Source organism: Fundulus heteroclitus, chromosome 18 (genome assembly GCF_011125445.2).
Source record: "Fundulus heteroclitus isolate FHET01 chromosome 18, MU-UCD_Fhet_4.1, whole genome shotgun sequence".
Classification (NCBI taxonomy): Eukaryota; Metazoa; Chordata; class Actinopteri; order Cyprinodontiformes; family Fundulidae; genus Fundulus; species Fundulus heteroclitus.
The window spans coordinates 32,938,968-32,961,886 of record NC_046378.1 but is presented as its reverse complement, the minus strand read 5'-3'; the positions used below and the strand labels follow the sequence as shown (position 1 = coordinate 32,961,886).

Genomic DNA, 22,919 nt, shown 5'->3' with positions numbered 1-22,919 from the left:
TGCTTGTCTTTTGAAGGGTTTGGAGACGACGTTTGAAGGGTTTGGAGACGACGATGCCTTATAAATAGATATCATAGGTTTTAAGCGTGGCGAACGTCTGTTCTTTAACATGTTCGCATCACTTTATTGAAGAAGCCGATTACTTTTACTGTGGTGAACACGTTTTCCTCGCCAAGCGGTGCTTCGCTGCTGCACCTTTCATGACATTCTGTCTAAAGCACTTTGTCTGGTTCCAGAATCATTGCACATAACTTAAACGCTACCAGGTTGCACTGATGACAACACTCTTTGGGGTGGACGTCGTTACTGAGCAAAGACGGCTTATTGTTGGTTATTATTGGTAAAAGTAAGGCATTCTGTTTTATCAATTAGATTTTTCAACCTCGGCCTATCATGGAACATGCAGGATATAAACACGTAGGCAACCTTTTGGCAATCTGAAGGGAAGGAAATGGATTACACACAGAGACTGATGCTTCAGTGATGCTAACCACTCTGCTTACTAATATTCAACACTAAAGCCAGTGTAACCACTCCAAACCATGCGTTACAGTGGTTGGTCTCACTGACACAGAGCGACACATATATAGTAAATAGAAATCCAACTGAACAACAGACAACGTGAAGACAGAACTAACAGCATCGTCGTCTTCAACAACCCGGCTTCACTGATTGTTGAGTTTAAAAAGGGCAACTTTGAAACCTGTTGCTTCAATGTTTCCTAAAGAAATTAATAACAAACAAGTGAATCACATATGCAGCTTAAGCGAAAATTCAGACTGAAGAAACTCTATTGCCTACCTCCATCAATCAGAGACTCATCCGCCTCCGACGCAAGCCAATCAGTTTTGAACTGCTCCTCCTCGAAGCCAATCAGTATCCTGGGTTCATCTTAAAAGAACTCCACATCCTCGTCTCGGCCTTCTGCTCAGCGAGCAAGCAGTGGCGTGCCGCGTCTGGTTTGGACTCTGATGACTAGTTTCAACCCACCTCCATCCCCTTCTCCACCATCGTAGCAAGCTCCGTCTGGTTTTCCTATGGTGCTGCTTCAACCTCGTCCCTATCAGAGTGTAATTCATCCTGGACTCTTACGGATTTCCCAGTCACTCCTTAAAACGGTCCGGCAGAAGACCGCCATGTTGAGCCTGGTTCTGCCAGAGGTTTCTTCCCAAAGGGGAGTTTTTCCTCTCCACAGTCGCTTCATGCTTGCTCATGACAGTTCATGCAAACCTGTGTTTATCAAGTTGGACATCTAGCTCAAACAGTTCATCATATGGACTGAACAAACTTTGTTTATCTCCACTCCACCACCAGTTTCAGACCTGGGGGGAAATATCCCTATTCTCATACGCCTGCTTATGCATATTGAAGTATAATTCAGCGTGAATTTTTCCTGCCGAGGTCTGATTATTATTATTTTTGATCAGATGTGTTTTGTGACGGGATCTCAGGCCGTAGGAGCGGGTGTTCTGGGGTAATTCAGACCGACACCCAGCAGCTTACTGGCAGTGGTTAGCTTTTGAGTGCACTTTCATGCCTCCAATAGGCCATGAAACCAGCAAAAGACTATATAAAATATTATTACACTCAACACAACAGCACTGTAGGACATCTTCAGTATTTTACTGCCAACATCAAATGAAATCAATTTGTCAAAAGGCTGGTTGGAATACAAAAGGTTTGGTTGATGCAACTCCAAAAATACATAAATAATGGCCTGTAATGCAGGAAGGTTGGAAAAATCCCTTCCTGTATTTTGTTGCTATATTACTCTGAAAGATAATCAACTAAAATTGGACTGGCAGGTAAAAGCTTTCCAAAAACAGGACAGCAGAAACTCCACATGGATTTCTGATTGGCTGATTTCTAATTTCACGCGACTCTCATATTAAACAGTCCAATGACCCGATCCCTAATCTTTTACCTCATTTGGCCTCACAAAGATTGAACTCTTTCTACGGTCTTTAGCATGTATTGTGCTGCCTTAAGAGTCCAGTCCACCTTCTCAAACTACCTATTAGGCAGTTGTAATGACCATGTGTTTAACTAAGATCTTCTTAAAGAAATGGAGGAAAAAAGGGACAGTTCCCTTACTTAAGTCCCTTAAGTAAGGGAACCTCTTTGCTAGAGTGGTGATGTTTGGATGTGACGGTTATAGTCAATGGAAAAAATATATATACAGAACCACATTAGGTCTATTTTTTTAACCTAATCTAAAACTCAATTTAAATGTAAAGTAAATGCTACTGCTGTAATTCATTAACAGATGTGCTGTGATGATTTCTTTTAACCAAATAATAAATCTTAATCATAAGATACTGTTGACTCCCATCATCATATTGGGAGAATTTTTTTTTTTTTACATATATTTTAATACAAAATATACACCATACGAATAAATCGGCCAGTTATTTTTTAGCAAACTTTATAAACTGGACTAAAAGTCGCCAAAAGCCATTCTACAAAGTAAACAAGTTAAACGCAAATCCAATTTATTTCTCTCTCTCACGAACACAGCGTTTCAAAAAGAGAAATAATACACAGTGACATTACCACACTTACGAAGCAATCTGAACATTCGACGATGACTTCATGTGTTTGCAGTTTAATAGGTTATCATCAGCACCAATATTGAACTGTCCAGTGGTAATCACTGACCTGTTTACCAAAGTCAATATGGCGATGATTATAAAAAGGCGGTGGAAATGAAAGGCCAAGCACAGGAAATGTACAGCCTCGGGTGTTATTTTTTATTTTTTTATTATTTACATCCTCAGATTAAAAACAGAAAAAGTACAGTCCGAAAAATGGAAATGATTGTTGTCATTAATGTTGCGTAGCAGCGAGCAGCAAAGCAGAGCGCCTCAGGTTTGTCTGGTGAGTGGAGTATGAATGTGTTACTGTTAGCAAAGCTATAAAAAGGACCCTGTTTTGCCACAATCTCTTTTAGAAAAAAAAGTTTTTGGATTAAAAATGGAAACTGACCCTAGGATATGGGTGAGCAAAAATAGACTTTTGCTGCTTTCTCCTCCATCCCACCTCCTATCTGCTCCTCTTTATCATTTTTGTAAAGCTCCTTTGGCCTCCTTAGTTAAAGATCACTACTTATTGCACCTGATTGGGCACTTGTGCTGCTTCAAATAAGGTCTCTTTCTCACTTTCTTGCAGGTTTACATGTCATTTGGTCTAATTTCATGTTAATTAGGAGCTTTTACCGATTTATTTGAGCCAGTGTGTTTATAGATGTGGAGTGAACTTACTACAAGCCACCACACTGAACGATAACAACTACTTGGTTCACAGGTTGAAACTATTGGATTTTCTCAAACCCAAACAGGTTAAAAATGATTAATTTACCCACCACTAATATTTGATTCCTTAGCCAGTTTCAAAGTAGAAACGTGCCTTATGTGGTCCTCAACAAGTTCCTGCAGTATTTTCTGATATTTGATCACTCTTCTCATTAGAAACGCCGGACTTAATTTGAAATGGTTGCTTTCTTGGCGTAGACCCAGCTTTTAAGAAAAGCTATGATTGGTCAATAGGTTTGAGGTTGGAAACATCCCAAAAGCTCAACGTTGGCCTGCTTCATCCAACAGCAAAGCGGTTTTGATGTGTGTGCAATCCTTTCCATGATGGAACCAACAACCGTGCCCAAGTTTTCGACATCTAGCTGTTGGGTTGAGTTGAGTAGTTCCTCTTCATCATTAAATTGTCCACTTTGCGGACAGCACCAGTAACACGATGATGATGATCCCACGACATCATGCTGCCACCACCATGCTTGAGGATTGGTAACGCGCTCTTGAGAGCCTGACTTTGGCCCCTCCGTTCCCTTTTCTTCTTGTCGTGGCAAAATGGCTGAATATGTGTCTTAATTGACCATATATCTCCCCAGAAGGCATCTGGGTTGTCTATGTGGGCAGCTGCCAACTTGAGATCTGTTTGAAGGTCTCCTTTGATGTTAAACTGGCTCCACTGTGGAACCCGACTGTCTCCAAGCGTAAGACAGATTGGTAGTTCCACGGCTGTTTTTTATTATTTTTAGACCAATTTCCTTTCATCTGAGGGGACAGTTTGGGACAGATGAGTAAAGCTTTGACACAGTTGGGTGATCCATCTGCACTTTAAAACTGGTTTAGGAAGGGAGAAATCAGGTCAGCCTTAGAATTTAGACTCGGCTTAAATGGTAGGCCATTGCTTGAAACTAACAAGTATAAATGAGCTCTATCATTTTGCTAGAAGCATGCTGATGGCTTTAAAAAGTGTGTGTTTTTCGGCAACTTGCTAAGGGAGATGTATCCGAATATTACTGGGATTTATGTATATATTTGAGCCTGTAAGTACAATGTTGAACCTGAGGGGATTACTGAAAATCTGCCACAACGTCAAAGTGACCACCCAGTTCTAATTTTACATTTGTTGTATCATCATTCCACTTTGGGAAATGAACAGTACTGTTAAAAGCCCAAAACGTGAAAAGACGTTCGTGCCGGTGATGGATGGATTTCAAATTCTGACCAGCGCTTATCTGTGAAGATAAGAGAAAGGACTATGGATAGAGATGTCAGTGGGCAGCCCCTCAGATTTACTCTACAATTCTATTAGGCTAAATAGTAGTCAATTACTTCCAGGAAAGTACTTCTTTACAACAGCCATTACCAGATGGTGAGTTATATGACGATCGTAAAGAACAGATGGAAAGAGAGAAAACACAAGTCATGCAGAAGCAAATCTGTCTGCAAATGTATTTACCAACTGCACTCTTGGCAGGATCGGCCTCTCACAATCCTCTGTAAGCGATCTCAGAGCAACCAAGCTCCCGGTCTCCACAAGCCTACACACAGTCAGCTAAACTTGGAAGCCGCCGAGGACACTGACTGAGAAGGACGAGAACTGATTATTTTCACACACACTCTCTGCAGATAGCTCGCTAGCAGCTCCTGCAAACGACGAGGACCGGCAACGGCCGCTGGCGCTCCTCGATCCATCGTCGCCGGGAACGGCTGCGGTGCCATGCGAGGGCGCAGATTGGCTATTAGCGAACTTCCTGCCGCATTGTGTCCACACAGGAAGAGCTGGCCGGTCCTGATACCGATCCGACCGATGCCTCTGGTTTACTTACAAAACACCGCAGAATGAGACGCTGCTAGGTGCAGAGCCAGTGGAGCAGCTGGAGAAAACAGTGGGTTCATGAGCCACCACTTCCTAATCAAAACTCCAGTCTGACCGGGCAAAACAAGAGGAAAAAGGAAAGACTGCTGCCTGGTCCAGGTAGGCCTTTTCACAGAGGGGTTACAATGAATCAGGAATTACTGTAAATCACAGAAAACTATTCTTCACTAAAGGCTTGACCCCATTAGGAATCAAAACAAAGAATAATAAATCATCTTCTGTTCTCTTGAGTTTGACAGTTTGGAAAAAAATATTCAAAAGAAAACTTGGCTGAGGAGGTATAGTAGTGTATATATATTCAAACCCCTTAGAAGTTTAGCACATGTTGTCAAATTAAATCATATTGATAGTTTATGTGTTAGCCCACCTCCAAATAGTGCATAAATACAAAGCGGAGGGAAATAGATACAGGGTTTTTAACTTTGCATTGCTTTGTCACATAATCCTAATTGGATTTTAGTTCCATGCTTTGGTATAAATCATACCACTAAAGTTCTAGCTGTGTTGGGTTGTTGTCCTGCTGGAAGTTAAATCTCTGTCCCAGTCTGAAGTTTTCCCCAGACTCTAACATGTTTTCTCCCAGAATTACCCTGTATTTAGCTCCACAGTACTTTTTTTTTTAAATCACTATCCCATTTTTGTCAGATTTGTTGATTGCATGGTTAAACATGACCTGTCAAACAAATTCAACTCTGCAGCTCCTGTAACGTTACGGCGGACCCAATAGCTGATTCTATGACTATTTCCCTCCTTCCACACAAGTTATTGCTCTTTAGGTCACTTCTCAAGGCATATGGTGGCTCTGGGTATTATTAAGAGGTTTCTGAGTAAATGAGGCTGAGTAAAACTGCAAGCCCGGCTTTTCATATTATTACTGACACAAAAAATAGATACCATGTGTCATTTTCCTGCCGCATATAACCATTTCTTAGATTTTTATCACATAAAATCTCAACAAAAGACTTTAAAGTCTGTGGTCGTTGTTTGTGGTTTGACCTCATGTTAAAAGGTTCAAGTGTATTGGTTTATGTTCATTAACTCTGGAGGACAATAACTTCGAGGGGACAAACCAAAGCATGTATTCAACAAATATCGGGTCAAATTGTCAGGGATATCTTTTATTAGTTTGTTGCAAGGTGGAACTGTATCGCCACTAATATGCTTGATGGATGTAGACGGTTCTATAGTTTCCATTTGTGCTTTTTAATGCAGTCACATCGATATAACATTACATGCTCTAAATAAAACTATGGTTTGCAACATGAATAATTTGTAATCTTCACACCCTCCACCTTCCGTAATACAAGATCGTGTGGGGGGGGAAAAAAAGCTACAAACATTTTGGACAAAATCTGGGTGCATTTCTATAAACCCAGAGCGATTGAAACTGCTTTCTCCAGCATTTATTCTATTTTCGTGAGTGTTGTTAGTGACAAATTCTTTGCAAGTAATGTCTCAGCAGCAATGTGAGCTCTGTGTTCCCATGTTGGGCTGTCTCTCTCGTGCTTGTTGATTATCTGACTCAGACTGGAGCAGCATGCAGCTCATGTGTATAGACAGGGACTGGGTTGTGCTGGCTAAGCTCGCCATGCTAAAATATGTGCATGTGTTGCTGTGTGCCACACAAAGTGAGTCTGTAAAATGCACAAAGCTGTGTCTGTGGAGTGGGGATATTTTTTGCCTCTGATCAGCGCAACCACTGGGTTGGGCTGCAGTCTGCTCTCCCTGGATAAAGATGCAGTATGTGTGGACCATTACTAGAAGCTGGTGTGGTGGCTTGGATCTGTGAGTCTGACCCACCGCTGCATCCTCAGGGGTTCTTGTTGTAGAGATATTTATAAGCTTGTAACTCTTGTTTAGACCGGGAAGCCTAGGGATACCCCATTGCTGTATTATAATCAATCCTTGACTGCACAGAGTAATGGGTCGGCCTTGCAGTGCGATGGGCTAGATACCAGTTCATAAAAAAACTCCAACCTTCGAAAACCAACACAACTAGAATAGAGTGGAGCTCGGCTGTGCAAAACCGAGCTGGCAAATTAAAGTTGAGTTAAAAGGGGCTTATATTAACAACTGATGCTTTACTTTCATGTTGTTGCCGTTTGTGCCAGAGTGCAGGATGGAGGAGTGTTTGACGGAAGCAGAGAAGAAATGGGAGCAGTGTGGACTTTTTTTATTATGTTGATCGGGTAGGCTATTTGTACTATACACACACGATACATAGATATTTACCAATATTAGTTTAGACGTAAGAAAAAATATACATTTCTCATTCGTGCCCTTACAATTGCCCAGCGTGTAAAATTAGTTTTGCCCTATTTACCACAGTTGACTCTATTAGTTCCATTATTCAGTTCATCAGAGAGCGATTCGGGAAAGATTCTGTGGGCGTGCGCATGGCTGTGACACGCTGCGTGGTCTCTTTCTCCTGGGTACTTTGTTGAGTCTCTGCCATATTCGATGCATTAGCCAAAAAAACAGGGGCTAACTTCAATATTTAGAACTCTCCTACCTCAGAGGACATTTCGCCTTTAAGCAAAAGACCTGTGCAGTCGCAGCAGCAGATGCTTGTCCTATTCTCCCACACACGTGCACAACACCGGTGTCATTTCAACTTATCGCCAGAGGGGGCAAACTTGTGCAAAGACTCTGAAACTTGCACAGTGCACCTTTAAACATTTCCTTTTTTTTTTTTCTTTTTTTTTTACCTGGATATGCCATATTAACAATAATTGTGCAATACTTACTCTGGTTGCATTTTTGTACTTTCAGTTTAGCCCTTCTGATAAGTTGCTTTTAAAACTAAAATTAGATTAGCTGTTTTTTCATTACCGGATATTGATATTGGGCCAAGTTTCTGTATCGGTGCATCCATACTTTAAAGCATTCTGCTTAACTGAAGTCCATCTGCTGTCATTTAGAAAAATTATCAAATGTGAACTAGGATATTGTAATGTGAGGGTTTACTGTGAGAATTTATCCGGATAAGCAGCAAGAGTGATTCACTTCCTGTTCTGAGCAGAGTTCAGAGGAAGGATGTTGAAAAATGAAGGAAACACTGGAAGAGGAAGAAGCCACTGAATCTGGCGTCACACTCCCCCATTGCTTCCTCTGCACATGACATCACTGCACTTGAGCTGCATACCTTGAGCTGTTTTCAAAAGAGCCCGCTTCCTGTCAGCAAGGGCTTTGAAATGTGCATCTTGAAAAAGAAAGATGAGAAAGGTGACGGCAATAAATTCTAGAAAAGACATTAATGTCGATGGAAAACACAGAGGTTGAAAATAACCCAGTAGATTCAGACAGGATGCTTTAAATTGATCTGTCACTTTTCTGCTTCTTGCCTCTGCTCTTCAGAGTCTATTCTGCAGCATAAAAACAAAGGAAGCACAGCACCTTGCAAAAGTATTCACACCTCTGGACTGTTGTCACGTATTTTCACACTACAACTGCAACTTCAATGTATTTTAGCCAGATTTCCTGTGATAGACCCACAAAGAAGTGGAGAATGAAGTGGAAGAAAGATAACACATAGTTTTAATATTTTTACAAATAAGAAAGTACGATGTAGTCAGTCCCCTTTGTCCTGTTACCCCTAAATAAAATCCAGCACAAACAAAGCTTATACGTTTGAGACATCTCACAGAGCAGAAAAATAGGTTTAGGATATGAAGCAATATCCCATAATTTAAAGCTCTCATGAGCACTGGTCAAGCCATCTGAAAATAGGGAGAGTGTGACAAAACTGTAAACCTACCAAGACATGGCCACCGACCTAAAACTGAAAGGCAGTGAGCATTTATCATAGAAACAGCCAAATAGCCAGTGATAACTTTGGAGGAGCTGCAAACATCCACAGCTCAGGTGGGAGAAGCTGTTGACTACTAGTTGGACACAAACATGGCCTTTTTGGAAAATGGGCACGGAAAAGCCACAATGAGTGTATTTTTGCTATATGCCACATGTGGAAGAAGGTGTCGCGGTCAGAGAAGAGCAAATTTGAACTCCCCAGTGGTCTCGCCAGCGCCTTTAAGCGTAATGGGCCGTTAGTTGTCAAGATTACGCTGACATTAACGCCTCTTTGGCTGACAATCTGGTCTCCCTTGAGGGCAGGGTTCCCCCCCACTGACCCGTTCAGATCTGTCCAAATCGTCGCCCGTCTTCCAGCAGCAGCGCGCAGAGACGTCCCCTCCCTGCAGCCGTACACCTGATCCAAATAAAGACCTGCTGCCTGACGTTTTAAGGTCCGCTAACACGTGGAGAACAGCCAGAAGAAAACATGCGACTCTCTTTGTAGGGCAAGATAAAAACAAAAGCGTTGTTCGGAGGAGCTTTCCCCGCAGGCAGACGAGAAAAAAACGAAATGCTGAAAGGTGCTTCGCGCTAAGCAGGCAGTACGACGTAGATGTTTGAGAGACGTTTCACGTGTTTCCCCACTGCCACACAGCCGGCTTCCATAAATGGGTGAGCTTCTGCAGCTGCAGCTGCAGTTGCTGAGCAGGAATTGCAATCATTTGAATCAGGTGTGCTAGAGAAGAGCATGAAGGACGACGGGCCCTTAGGACCAGAGCTGAGAATCACTGCTTTAGATAAAAGCAGATTTATCTTAGAGAACAGCCCAGTCAGAGTCAGCACCAAACGCGAAGGCCAATCTGTAGCACGGTCTTGAGAATTGTGCATCCTGTCTGTCTGAGGTTAAGCCATTTTGCAAAGAATAGGCAAAAATTCTAATCTGTAGGTGTTCAAAGCTAGTAGAGCTACATCCCAAAAGACATGCAGCTATAAAAAAAAAAAAAAAACTTTCAAAGGTGGTTTTTACAAAGGAGGGGGACTGCATTTGAATGCAAACCCTATTTTTTCATTTTTTTTGGTAAATATATTTGAAAATGATCAGTCCTTTTCTTTCAGTACTATAACTATGCAACAATCTATATTGCTCTATCACGCAAAATCTGACTAAAATTCATTGGAGCTTGTGATTGAGTTGGTGACTGTAATTGTAACGTTCAAAGGGTGAAGAACGAGACAGAAACCCAAGAACAGCTAAGCGCTGGTTCAAGTATCATGTGAAATAACACTGCAAACAGTTGAAAGAAGCAACAATTGCTGCATGGAAACTTTTCATCTGACTCATTTGGCACATAACATCAACTGACCTTTCTCACATTGTCATCTAAAGATATCATTTTGTAACAAGACTTAAGTGAGCATAGAGTTTTCTTTCGGTTTAAGTGAAGGACCATTCTTTTGCATCATTGACTTGGAGCCAGAATAAAAATGAACAAATAGCAGACAAATGCATCTCAACATGGCTGCACAGGAAATCAGCCTCAATGGCGCTGCCCCCTCTCTAAAAGTCAGAGGAGGCCTCACGGAGGAGACAAAGTGGATACAAAGAGATCCTCCTAAAAAAAAAAAAAAAAATCATGCTCTCAGTTGCACTTTGAATTAATAGTGATTTAAATTTCCACTGTTGGGCTTTCATGAGTATGACAGGGAGGGTTGAATGAATGTATGATGGTGTGATAATGCCAGGCCAGCCTGACAGGCACCGTGTATAATCGCTTTAGGGCAAGAATTGCACAACAATGTGGGTTTGGGTAATGCCTGTGGTTTGGGGCCCAGGGCAGCGAGCGAGCAGTCCCGTTAAAAGCGCCGCGCTCTCCGTGAGTGTGCAATTTAGTGTAGAAATCTGCTGAAATGAATTTTCACATGAGAAGAAGTACTGGCTACTTTCATTTCTCATTTCAACGTTAAAACGATGACAGTTCCTCTTCTCGCGGCACCGAACCAGGCCGAGGCATTCCTGCAAAAAGGGTCGGGAGATGTGTGTTTTTTTTTTTGTTTTGTTTTTTTTCGGGTTTTGTTTTCTCCGGTTTGTGTGAAAGACGAGCTGGTGTGACAGCACGCGGGGCAAAAGCACGCTCTGTGCCAAGCCTGGGCAAACCCGCGACCAAAACAAAGCATCACGTGCTCCGGTCCCGCTACTACTAAACCCGCACGGAGAAAAACAAACCATTCTGACTCATCCAAAATTACTGTTTACCTGACAACCTAACATGGTCCTAACTCCATATTTTCACTCTTAGAGTAAAGCCCCTAGCTTTGGCGACCATGCCCGCTCTTGCTGAATGAAGAGCTAACTCTTTTGCTGTTAAACTCTACTTTCAGCCCTTACGCTCAGTGCCAACTTAGCGGACGGTGAGGGCACTGAATGATCTGTCCTCTGGGCTGCAGCCAGAAAGGAAAAAAAAAAAAAAAAAAGGGACTGACAAAACAAAACACTGGCAGGAGCGCTGCATGGCTGCACCCTGCCAGCCAGGGTCTGAGGTGGGTGGAATCAGCCGTGTACACATTCCACCTGGTTTGTGTGAAAATGAAAGGGCCACATTAGGGGATTTTCCAGAGTCCGTTCCTGTTATATTAGGGCTCAGTAATTGTTCATCTGCCAGCAGCTGCACCTGATATTTCATTAACTAAGGTGAAAAAGTCACCATTATTCCACAACTCAGAAAACGTACAGAAGATGCTCTGATTGAGTATTTCTGACCTATTGCTAGAGAATGCGTCTTATGGTTTGATGCTGTGCCTTCCAAAATGATTTGTAGCCTTGGGGATCTTTACAAACTTTGAAGGATTTTTAAAAGCTTGTTTTTTATGAAACACCAAAGGGTCAGCAAAGGAGCCAAGGAAAGGAATAAGGAAACAGTAAATATATAGATAAATAAATAACATACAATACATGAACCCCCTACAGGGAGCCTAATAAAGTAAAGTAGTTGTGGACAGCTCTAACTTAGTCCTTTGTAGTTCTGGCTGTATTATCAGGGTTCTAGTCCTGTTGGAAGGTGAACCAGTGACCCAGTCTCAATTCTTCTGGAGCCTTTAGGAGATTCCTCCAGGACCTCATCAACACTGACAAGAAAGCCACGTGCAAATCCACCCCACATTTTTCTGATTTTTCTTTGTAAACGCTTTGAAGACATTCACTCACAATTCTTTATCACTGAGTGGTGGTGTTGATTCAACACATTTGCAAAATACATTAAAGTAGATCAAAATTTGTGGTTTTAACGTGGAAAAATTAGAAAAATCTCTAAGCACTAAAGAAATTTAAGACCTAATTTCTTTTTTTGTAAAAAAAAAAGTACATTAAACACAGAAGCAAAATAGTATATAAATGCACACACACACACATACATGCATACATACATACATACATACATACATACATACATACATACATACATACATACATATATATATGTCTGTATATATAAAAGGAAGATCTCTATCGACAAAATATGCACCATGAGTCCGACATGAGATAAAATAAATCCCACAAATGAACACGTGTCCCAAACTCAGACATAAATTTGCAAACATCATTCGATATACAGTATATGCGCTGCACCGCCACTCTGCCCTGCTTTCCTGCCTGTTTACTGCCCCAGTCTGCTGAAGTTTCATTAAATCCCTTAAAACCCTTCTTGGCAAACAGGAAAGAACAACTACAGAGAGTAATAGTAGAGCCTGAACTGAGGAGGTAAACAAACCGGGGGCAGGACAGAAGGGAAAACATGACGTTGTGAAATCGTCTGTGGGGCTTCTAACGCTGTTGCTCCAGCAGATCAGCGTGCATCAGAACAGTTACGTCACACAGTTACATCAAAACAAGTGGATCAACATGTGCTTAAAGGAGCCAATGAAGCCAATGGATCGCACTGAATCATGCGAACAGGATACTTGAATGATTTGATTAACTGGTTTTATTAGACGCATTTAACCTAACTCTTCTCTAACATGGCAAATTATTAACTTTTCTTTTCTCACTTTAGATTTAAGTCATTCTTTGTTTTGTTTTTTTACAACACAGGATGAACAGAAACATATATTAATCAAAAGAAAATGTTGAACAATTTATCTAAATAATCAATATGCAAAGCAAAGACAGCCCAAAAACCATGCATTCAGAAGTCAAGTTATTAGGTATACACCCATTTGAAATGTATTCTAGGCATGAATCCAGCTGTTTAACTGAGGCTTGTTAGAAAGGCCAGGTACAACGTTCTGGAGAACCTAAAAACAATGTCTAAAGCAATATCCAAAGCTTTAAGGATGTCACGGAGTGCCGTCTAGCCCATCATCCAAAACTGGAAATAGCATGGCACAAATGTAAACCCTGCAAGTGCACCTAAACTGAAGGAGAGCATATGTAAGAGAACAAACCAAGAGGCCCATGGTTACTCCTGAGAAGCTGGAGAGAGCCAAAGCTCAGGTGGGAGAAGAAGCCATTATTGAAGAGAAGCTATAAAAAATTTTGTTTGCAGCTTGCCACAACCCATATAGGAACCCTGTATTGCATAGCTTCATCTCTCCAGTAGGGACACGGAAGCTGGTCAGTGTGGGTGGAATGGTTTACATCGGCACATATATATTTATATATAATTGATATTTATGTATATATATATATATATATATATATATATATATATATATATATATATATATATATATATATATATATATATATATGTATGTATGTATGTATGTATGTATGTGTATATATATATATATATATATATATATGAATATTTTTGAAAAGGTTATTCATCTCAGTAACTTAATTCACAAAGGGAAACAGCATATAGATCAACACAGACTGATGATGTTTTAAAGCCTTTATTTAATTTTATTATGATTTTTTTCCCCACCTCCAGCTAATGAAAACACAACATTTGGGATTAGCGTATTCTATCGAACCAATAAAAAAGCTATCTTTAATACCAGCTTAGAGATATTCTTTTTTCAATCTCACAAACAAGCCTTTTTAGAAATGCATATTCTCGTTTATTGAATATGAATATATGCAGACAAACGGACGGACGGATATTTACAGATACTCTCCATCCAAACTAATGGATTCCAAAAAAAAAACTGCCATGAGCAAACCTGATTTTTCTGACACCCACTATGGACAGCTATGGTAATTCAGCACTTCAAAACAAATTCCCATCCAGTAAGTGAAGAAAAAAGGCAGTTGTAAAACGTTGCCGCATTGAAATAAGGTGGGAAGAAGGGGGGAAAAAAAGGACACAGAGTATTCCTCAGTAGTAAAGAAACGGATATAAAAGCATGGAGCGTGCTGGAATGTTCCCTGTGTCTGCCTGTCTGTCTGCCACCGTGATTGTGCATCTGCCAGCAGCAAAGCTTTAATTATGAGGCCCAGGTTATGTGTTTGCACACACACACACTTACACATGCACGCACACACACGCAGAAGACTAGCGCCCCACATATCTCCAACACAGTGCCTCACAGTTCCGCTGACTAACCAGTGGCACCAGACTTTGGCCTGCGGCTCCCTGATTCCAGTAAATGTCTTGTTATGCAACTCCTCACAAGTGTCACCCAGACTGAACTTGGAGCTTTCTGGGACTCTCCTTAACTTAATCTTCCTGTTCGGTTTTGTACAAGGAATGGAAGCCCCTATGGTGCGGCCGAAGGTTTTGACGTTGTCACGGGCGGAAGAATACGGAGGGACAAGGAAAGGGAGGGGAGGGTCTAGTAGCCTTTTAAAAATCTAAGTGTGACCTGCTTTATGCTGAGGCTAAAAACTAGGACTAGAGAGGCAGGCACTGCATGCAGGAAATGGGGAGGAGGGTAAGGAGAGCTCCTTCAGTTCTTTATGCCTGAGAAACACAGCTGCCCCTCATGTCTTGGGGCAATGCCAAGGCTGGACTCCTTAATTGCTGCAGAGGGGCGAGGTGCGTGCGTGTGTGCGTGCGTGCGTGTGTTTGTGTGTGTGTGTGTTTTGAACCAGCTGAAACAAGAGAACTGCTGTTCTATCTAGCTCTCTGTCCCACTAATACACATTCAGGGAAACTAACATTCTTAGAGTTTTGACAAAGTTCAACTAGCTTTGTGCTTACTCAGGATTATAACGCCTTCAGTCTTAGCTTCTGGTTGACTTTAAGCCACATTTCAGAGGTTTATAGGGCAAACACCCCAAAAGTAAGTAGCTTTCTGCACCCTTGCTCAGAAAAATAAAGAGTTAAACACGAGACATTTACTTGACTGCCTTAATCCAACCGAAGGACCTTTATCATTCCTTCCTTTGAGGGAGATTGTCATTAAAGGGCTTTATTTGTGGGGCTGACATAATTAGTGAAACATGTAACTACATTATAATTGTTTCTAATATTATTAATCACGACAATAATCATTGAATTTTACTCACATTTTTACCACATTTCTTTATCTTCATAATGTTCCCTTGAGTTTTAGCATCTCGACCACCATCATCTACTGTATACTAGACGTAGGCATGACCAGCAGTGAGAGTTTATCCGTTTGGCTGAGTATACCCTTATACTTAAAGGCATAGAAGCTGGGGAAAAATAGGATCCCATGCCAAAACATTTCTTTATATTACAGAATATCACAATTATTCTTGTCAAAGTGAAATCCAAAGTCCAATCTGGTTGCTGCAACAGCCTAACTTTCTGGAAACGTTGACTCTGGTTTCTGTCCGTCATTTCAGGGCTTGCAACTGAAGCGGTAGATTTAATAGGCCAATGGTCCTTAAATTGGGGACCCCCGGGGGTCTGCCAACCACGGGTTGGCGGTCCGTAAAACGCGTGTTGTCGGGCCTGAGGAGGCACTGCTGAGGATGCGTCGGGGTAGAGCTGAGTAAAATATTTAACTGCGTCTGCTTCATCAAGTAAGGTAAAAGCCAAATCAGCTAAAATTAGGAAGTATGACAACAGTTACATCACGTTTGGCTTTATCGAGAATGAGGATCTAATCTCCACCAAATCTCTAATATTACGCAACTGTATTTATATAGATTTATAGATTAAAAACATACATAATTCCTAATGTATTTAACAGTACAAAAAGCTGTTTAAAAATACTATCAGCATTAGGACTCTAAAGGGGTCCGTGGAAAAATGTTACCGCTACTAAGTGGTCCCTGACCATGAAAAGTTTGAGAACCCCTGGAATAGGCAATGCCGTTCATGCTGTGTCAGAACTGGCTTAAAAAAAGGGGGCGGACACGAAGCTTTACCCGACCCTTAAGTCGAAGCTCTTATTACTGACCCCAGACATGAAGGGGAGTGCTTTAAGACAGACAGCCCGTATCAATATTTTGGAGTAGGTGAATACACCTTCAAAGTTTGGAAACTCTAAAATTGTTCCTCATTCTGTTGTTTAAAGTTATTTTAATGAGAAGCTAGAGACAGCGTCAAAGTGGCAGGAAAATCCCAAGACTGTCTGAAGCAGCCCTGCCCCCCGCCCCTCCCCCACTTGTTGCTGGGCATTGCCAGTCGGCTGAGTGAAGTAGAGCGCCAAGAGGTTGTAAAGCAAATTCTTGTTTGAAATTGTAAAATTAGTGGGATTGGCTAGCTATTGTGCTGCTAAATAATATTACCAATACAAGACAATACCCATGTACATCCCTCCACTTAATACGAACGGAAATTCCGACTTTAGTGTGCATTCTAGATGTAGAAACTGGGAACTCAGAAAATCCAACTTCTTAGTACATAGAGACCACAGCATAAAGACTTTTCCTTCGCACTGAACAGGAAGACAAACCTCAGCTACAAAAGCATGGAAGAACCCTCCACCACATTCAAATCATTTGTGTTGCAGCATTTTGAGCACTCAGTTGAGAAAGAAAAGACATCTAAAGACTATATGAACCATTTTTAAGCGCATACTATTTTTAAGAAGAGTTAATCGCTAGCGGGCTAATGATGCTAAAATAAGTCTTTGAATTAGAAAGTTAAAACATGTGCGTGGCAGTGCAGGTAGGGAGTGAAAACTTAGTAGAAAAGGAAAGAGTGACAAGTGACAGCCACGGTATGAAATATTTAAAAGTACGGTGAAAATTCTGCAATTAGGCTTTTGGTTAGCTTCTGATTCAGCGCTTCCTGTTGCCGCTGAACTCGTTTTGTTTTGTTTTTTGTTTTTTTAAGTAAGATTACATTTAATTATCTATTGCGAAAATTCTATGTTACTTGTAGTTGGACATTTTTGTTTGCTTTATTTTATTTCAGAAAGACGCAAAAAGAGAGCATCTTCAAGACTTTCATCATTAGGACCACATTAGAATTAGACAAGAACATCCACAACAGCCACAAAAAGCTGCAACACATGAACTAGTCAAACCAGGTCCACTGCAGTGATTTAAGTTTCTTTAAAACAAGGTTTCCGTTTTCTAAAGCCCTTACCCTTCTCTATTTATCTGGCTTATTAAACGTGGAAGGCCAAAGCTATTCTGATGTTCATATTTCATAAAAGTTCAGTTTGGTCTTTTTGAGCTCCTTCCTCAGAAGAACTTCTTCCACAGAAATCGAGGGGACTTATTCATGTTCTCAATGTACAATTTTATAAAATTGTACATTCCCAATTGTATATATTTTATAAAATCTCCATAAATAACTCCTCAAATTAGCTTTTGGAAACGAAACAAAACATTAATTGACAGGCCCACAGCGAAGCCTGGGGGATGATTCAGCCTATGTGCCACTGAGCAATTACAAAATGATTCAGTTCAACTCAGAGTAATTACCAATAGAAATTTGTTGCATAACGCAGTGATTTTTTTTTCTAACCAACGTGTTTAATTGTGTTCCCCAGTATTACGTAACTGCATTTAGATGTCAAAGGTTTAATAAAAAAAAAATGGAGAAACACGCAACCGGTAGTGTAATGTAAGTAACCAACAAAAACCAGTGCAGAACAATGAGAGGGTAAATTATAAATTAACCAGAGTGAGCTTTTACTCATTACTAGATTGAATGTCTAATTTACTTTAGTTCATAATTTGTTTACTGCAACTGAAAACAAGCGAATAAAAAGTTTTGAGATTCAAAGACAACTATCACTTTTCACGCTTTGTCCTGTGGCGTTTTGTCTGAAGAAAAATAGGTTATTTAAATAATTTTGGGTATCACTCACTTTTATGGTGATCTAGGTGCTTGAAGGTTATTCCGTTAGACGGCTGGAGCAGAACATGTCTGCTATCATAGTCGCAGTGTTTACAGTAAGGCTGAGTGGGATGGGAGTCAATAGGTGCATTGACATGGTAATGACCCTTGTGTCGCTAGCTGTACAATCTGCTCGGACCGATGTGTTTGTGCGCTGCGACAGTTTGTTTTGAGATCCGTGGGAGTATTTACCAGCGTAGGTTGAGGAATTTCAGGTCAAGAGAGCACCGTGTACGGAGGAAACCTCCGACTGAACCGATCCTGATACTGACATCAAAGTGCACTTGAGCCATCAGGCTCCACCAGCTGAAAGCAAATATTTATCCTGTGGTGACGTAAAAGAAGAAAAAGAACAGAATTTTGGCAGGAATGCATGCACGCGTCTCTCGTGCTATTTTGATGTGTGACTCTATTTATTTCAGTAATTCCGTTCAAAAAGTTAAGCTAGTATACTATGCAGATTCATTAAACTCAGAGTGGCTCAGCAGTTATTTCTGTTGATTTTTTTTTTTTATGAACATGGCTTAAAATTTTAATAATATTTAAGACCAGCTTCTTATAAGCAATGTTACCTGCGAGCTGAATTCTCGCGGTATTTGTGCGCTCGCAAACACAAGAATCTATCTTGTACCGCTCTGGCTTCAGCTGTTTGTGACTGAACCAAAAACAGTTTGAGCCAATCACGTTGCAGAAATGCGGTAGGCGGGCATTAGGTGTCGCTTCGCCCAATCAGTTTTGAGAGTTCTGCTGAATGTCCTTCCTTTCCCCAAACGGATTCAATAGGAGCAGTCCCAGGTTGATAAAATGCAGAACAGAGAGTGCTACACATTATCAATCTGGCTGCCCAGGTTAGCTTTTAACATTTGGCTTACTAAAAGGTCTGCCAGTATGTTGTACAGGATATTGTCTCAGTGCTTGGTCTGGCCTCCTTCTGAATGAATTACTGCATCAGTGCAGTGTGGAATGGAGCCTGTGGCACAGCTGTAGTGTTCACAAAGCCCGGATCTCTTTGATACTTGCCTTCAACTTGTCTGCATTGTTGCTTTTAGTGTCTCTGGTCTTTCTCTCAACAATATGCCTCAGATTTTCAATGGGGTTCAGGTCAGGTGAATTTTCTGGTTAATCAAGCACATTGAATCCATGTTCACAAAAGCAGTTATTTGTAAATGTATTCTGGGAAGGTGTCAAATAAAATCAGCATCCCCAGAAAGCTTATCAGCAAAAGGAGACACGAAGAGCTTGAAAACTTTCTGGTAAAGGGCTGTGCTGACTTTGGACTGAAGTAAGCACACATTATGCTTTGACCTAACTTTCCATTAATATGACTGTAAAGGACATGGAAGTTCAAAGATCTGATCCACCAGCTCAGCTGGTTGATGCAGATGGAGACTTTACATTTTTAATTAGGGCAAATTTATTACAGACAAGTTAAAATCTTCTTACTATTGAAAATCTCAGATAAAACACTATGGATTTGTTTTTTAATAACTGCACTTTTTACATTCCCTCTAATGTCGTAGCAAATTAGACCATCTCTATCCAATGACTTTTACTCAAATGCAGACACTGATGCACCAAAATCAGCTTTTAGTTAATTTCTTAAAACGGTGTGAGTAGAGCAAGCAAATTAAGACTGACCCAAACCTTCTTCTTGTTGCTGAGAATAGAAAATACTTCTTTTTTTTTTCAATCAAGCCCAAAACAATTTGCAAACTTGATGACCATCTTTTAATAAGCCTAATATGCAAAAACCTTTTTAGGTTTTGGATCTACAATGATTTACACACCTCTTTCTTACAGAAAATCTCACTAATTTCTTAAATTAAAATATTGCATGCTCATATTCTGTAATAACAACAGAGTTTGTGGGTAACTCTATTTATTATTTATTTATTTATTTATTTGGCTGTTGAGTACTTTTGACTTGACAATTTTGGCCCATGTGATGAAAAGCATCATATACTGGTCATAACACCTGTGTGATCCTTTTTTTCTCAGTAATGTTTAACATTCTCAGATACTGATTTTTTTTGTTGTTGTTTTTGTAAGCTGTAAGCAAAAATAATCAGAATTAACAGAAATGCATGCTTTAAATATAGCACTGGATTCAATGATGCTATATAATAAACTAATTTCACTATTTGAACTAAATTACTGAAATAAGTGAAAATGTATATGACACTCACATTTCTTGAGATGAACCTGAATCACTTTATGAATGGAAATAATTGTTAAAAAAAAAAACGTGAACACATCTAAGCAATAAAAAATGAGCTCTGCAAAAGCGTTTGGTGATGCACTGCTTTTGCCATCTGCTCACTTTCCTGTCGGGTGGCATCCTAGGCTTGGGCCAGTGCCCAGACCAGGCTGGTCCCACCTGACACAACTGTCCTCAAAATTCACACTGACACAGGCGGCCTGAGAAGTGTGGAGGCTGTCATGACTCAGCTTGGACTGGGCCGACTGTGGAAGATTAGTGGGATGCGAAACAAGCTCTGCATCAAACAATTACAGAGCGGACAACCCTAATTAGACATTAATAGGAACTTTATGTGCTTTCTCCGCTGAGAGTAGTTAGTCACAAGATTAAACCTTCCTCAACTTCATTACAGTTAATATCTGAAGGTGTTACGGAAACCAAGGATTTTTGATGTCTACGTTAGCCCACACAGAAACCACTGTCAGCCAAGGACTTACTCAAACGGAGAATCAACACAAACCACAGATTATTTTCTGATTCAGTGTGATTTGTGTTCTGTTCGGGTAATTTGATTTGAGTGCTTTTATCTAAATTCCGGTTCCTACATGAGCAATGAGACAATATGAGCCTGAAACGCATGAAACCAACGTGTTTTTGAATTTCCAACGAGGCACTGTACCTTGTTTGAGACCGGATGAGGGTAAAAGACAAAAAACAAGATAAAACATTCAAGAAACAAAAAAGGTAAGAACGTAAAAGGTTCAATGAGAAATAAGCTGGAGCCCAGATCTGGCCAATTTTCAGCATTATCAGCTGCTGACCAGTCAATTATGAGCTCTGATCATTTTCTGATGCGTGAATCCACCATTCTAAATGCTACCAGACTGCATGAGAACAAACTCTACTTCAAAGTAGGAGTTTCAATGCCACAGCAGCTTATTTCAGTATCAGGTAAGGTCTTTAAAAGGAAGAGCAAAGATGTAAGAAAATGACGGGAAAACAATTTTCAACATGTCAAGACATCTCTGCGGCTCCTTTAGGCTGTAAGAGAGAGAGAGAGCGAGACTCCAGCAGATAACAGGAAGGCTAAACAGAGTACAGTAGAGCAGTTCTGTTTTGACCCTTTCGAACTCTATCTCTTTGCTTGTCAAGGAACACCTTAGGTTTGGAAACGCTGTCAATTTTTGGGAAATTTCCATTAAGCTAGCTAGTTTTTAATTCTGAAGAATACAAACATGAAGACTGGTGTTTTAGTAATGTTAGCCACGCTAATGGCTCAAACAATGCTAACGGTGCTAACATTAAATGAGTTGTTAAAGCTAGTTTAAAATGTATACTTCATAAGAGCTTTATCTTTGGCTTAATAGTAAAACCCTGTTTTGCAGCAACTGTTCTCTCTCGCACACAGCAGGGTGACGTTGTCACTGCTACAAATCTAAATCTAAATCATTTTTCAAAACCTCTTATATTTTAGCAGCTCTTAACAAATCAATATTGGCTAAAACAGTATCAGCCAGTGAAAGTTTACCAGCACCCTGAGATCTGAAACCAGCCTCTCCAGAAAATATTTACCACAGATCTGTCACGATTCAAAAGGAGTAAATCTGTTTCATTAGACTTTCTCGCAATAAGCTATACCAGAAACAAGTAACGAAAACCTTTTCGTCTTCAGCATCACAACATGAAGGTTCTTTCTTGAGTTCGGCTTGCCTTATACGTGAGCTCCCGCTGAAGGGACAATGTGTGACGGCCCCCCTGTGTGGAACCGAGCTCCACGAATAACTCCCCTCACCAGCCCTGAACGGCACTTTGCTTTCCAACAGTATTACTCAGTATAAACACCCCCAACATGGCAGGATAGGCTGCAAGCCCAGGCGGTAGCTGAGCACCCCTCGCCGCGCTGCCAGTCACACAAAAACTGCTACAGGGCTGCTGGCGCGACAGCGAGGAAAGCTGTTAATGTAGCCGCAGCAAATCAGACAGAAAAAACATGCTAAGTTTCTGTCGGCGAGACCCCGCCGCATGCTTTATGAAATATAAATTATTAACTGTTGCGGATCATTGTGCGGAGGGTAATTAACCGGCGGTGACTTCTTATAATAACGTGTTGCTGGATCATCACTTCCAACATGACACCGGAATCAAAATATCCCACTTACAACAGGCAATGATATTCACGTGCCAAAAGAAGAAACTTCTCCACCCAGTTGGAGTAAAGACTAGTAAACGAGCTAATTGGAGCTGCCGTTCGGTATTTGCTGTTTGACAATTGTGTTTTCATTAGTGCACACGGTTGTGCGGGTGTGTGTGTGTGTGTCACCGGGCGAGAGGCGGGAAACACCCTGGACAGGTCGCCAGTCCATCACAGAGCGAAATGATCATTACATTGTTAGAATTATTATTATTAAATACAAGTTTTTCTTTAATGACTTCAGCTAGTTTTCCTTTGAGTTTGAGTTTTTACAGGCAGGTAGCTCTTTGCATGCAAACCTGTCCGTGAGGGTTAAAACGACCATACGCCTCCAGCCTTGTCAGTGTTTATGTGT

General features: G+C 40.8%; 2 protein-coding genes across 2 annotated transcripts in view; one reads left to right on the top strand and one right to left on the bottom strand.

The window, feature by feature from the left end:
• The window catches only part of foxo1a (forkhead box O1 a), a 42,641-nt gene that overhangs the window by 15,409 nt on the left and 4,313 nt on the right, over positions 1-22,919 (bottom strand). The gene's annotated exons all lie outside the window — the stretch shown is intronic.
• Positions 4,810-22,919, top strand: part of slc25a15a (solute carrier family 25 member 15a) — a 31,314-nt gene continuing 13,204 nt past the window's right edge. Inside the window, exon 1 of the mRNA XM_021322905.2 lies at positions 4,810-5,274. The gene's annotated coding sequence lies outside the window, so the exon portion shown is untranslated. The remainder of the gene's footprint in view (positions 5,275-22,919) is intronic.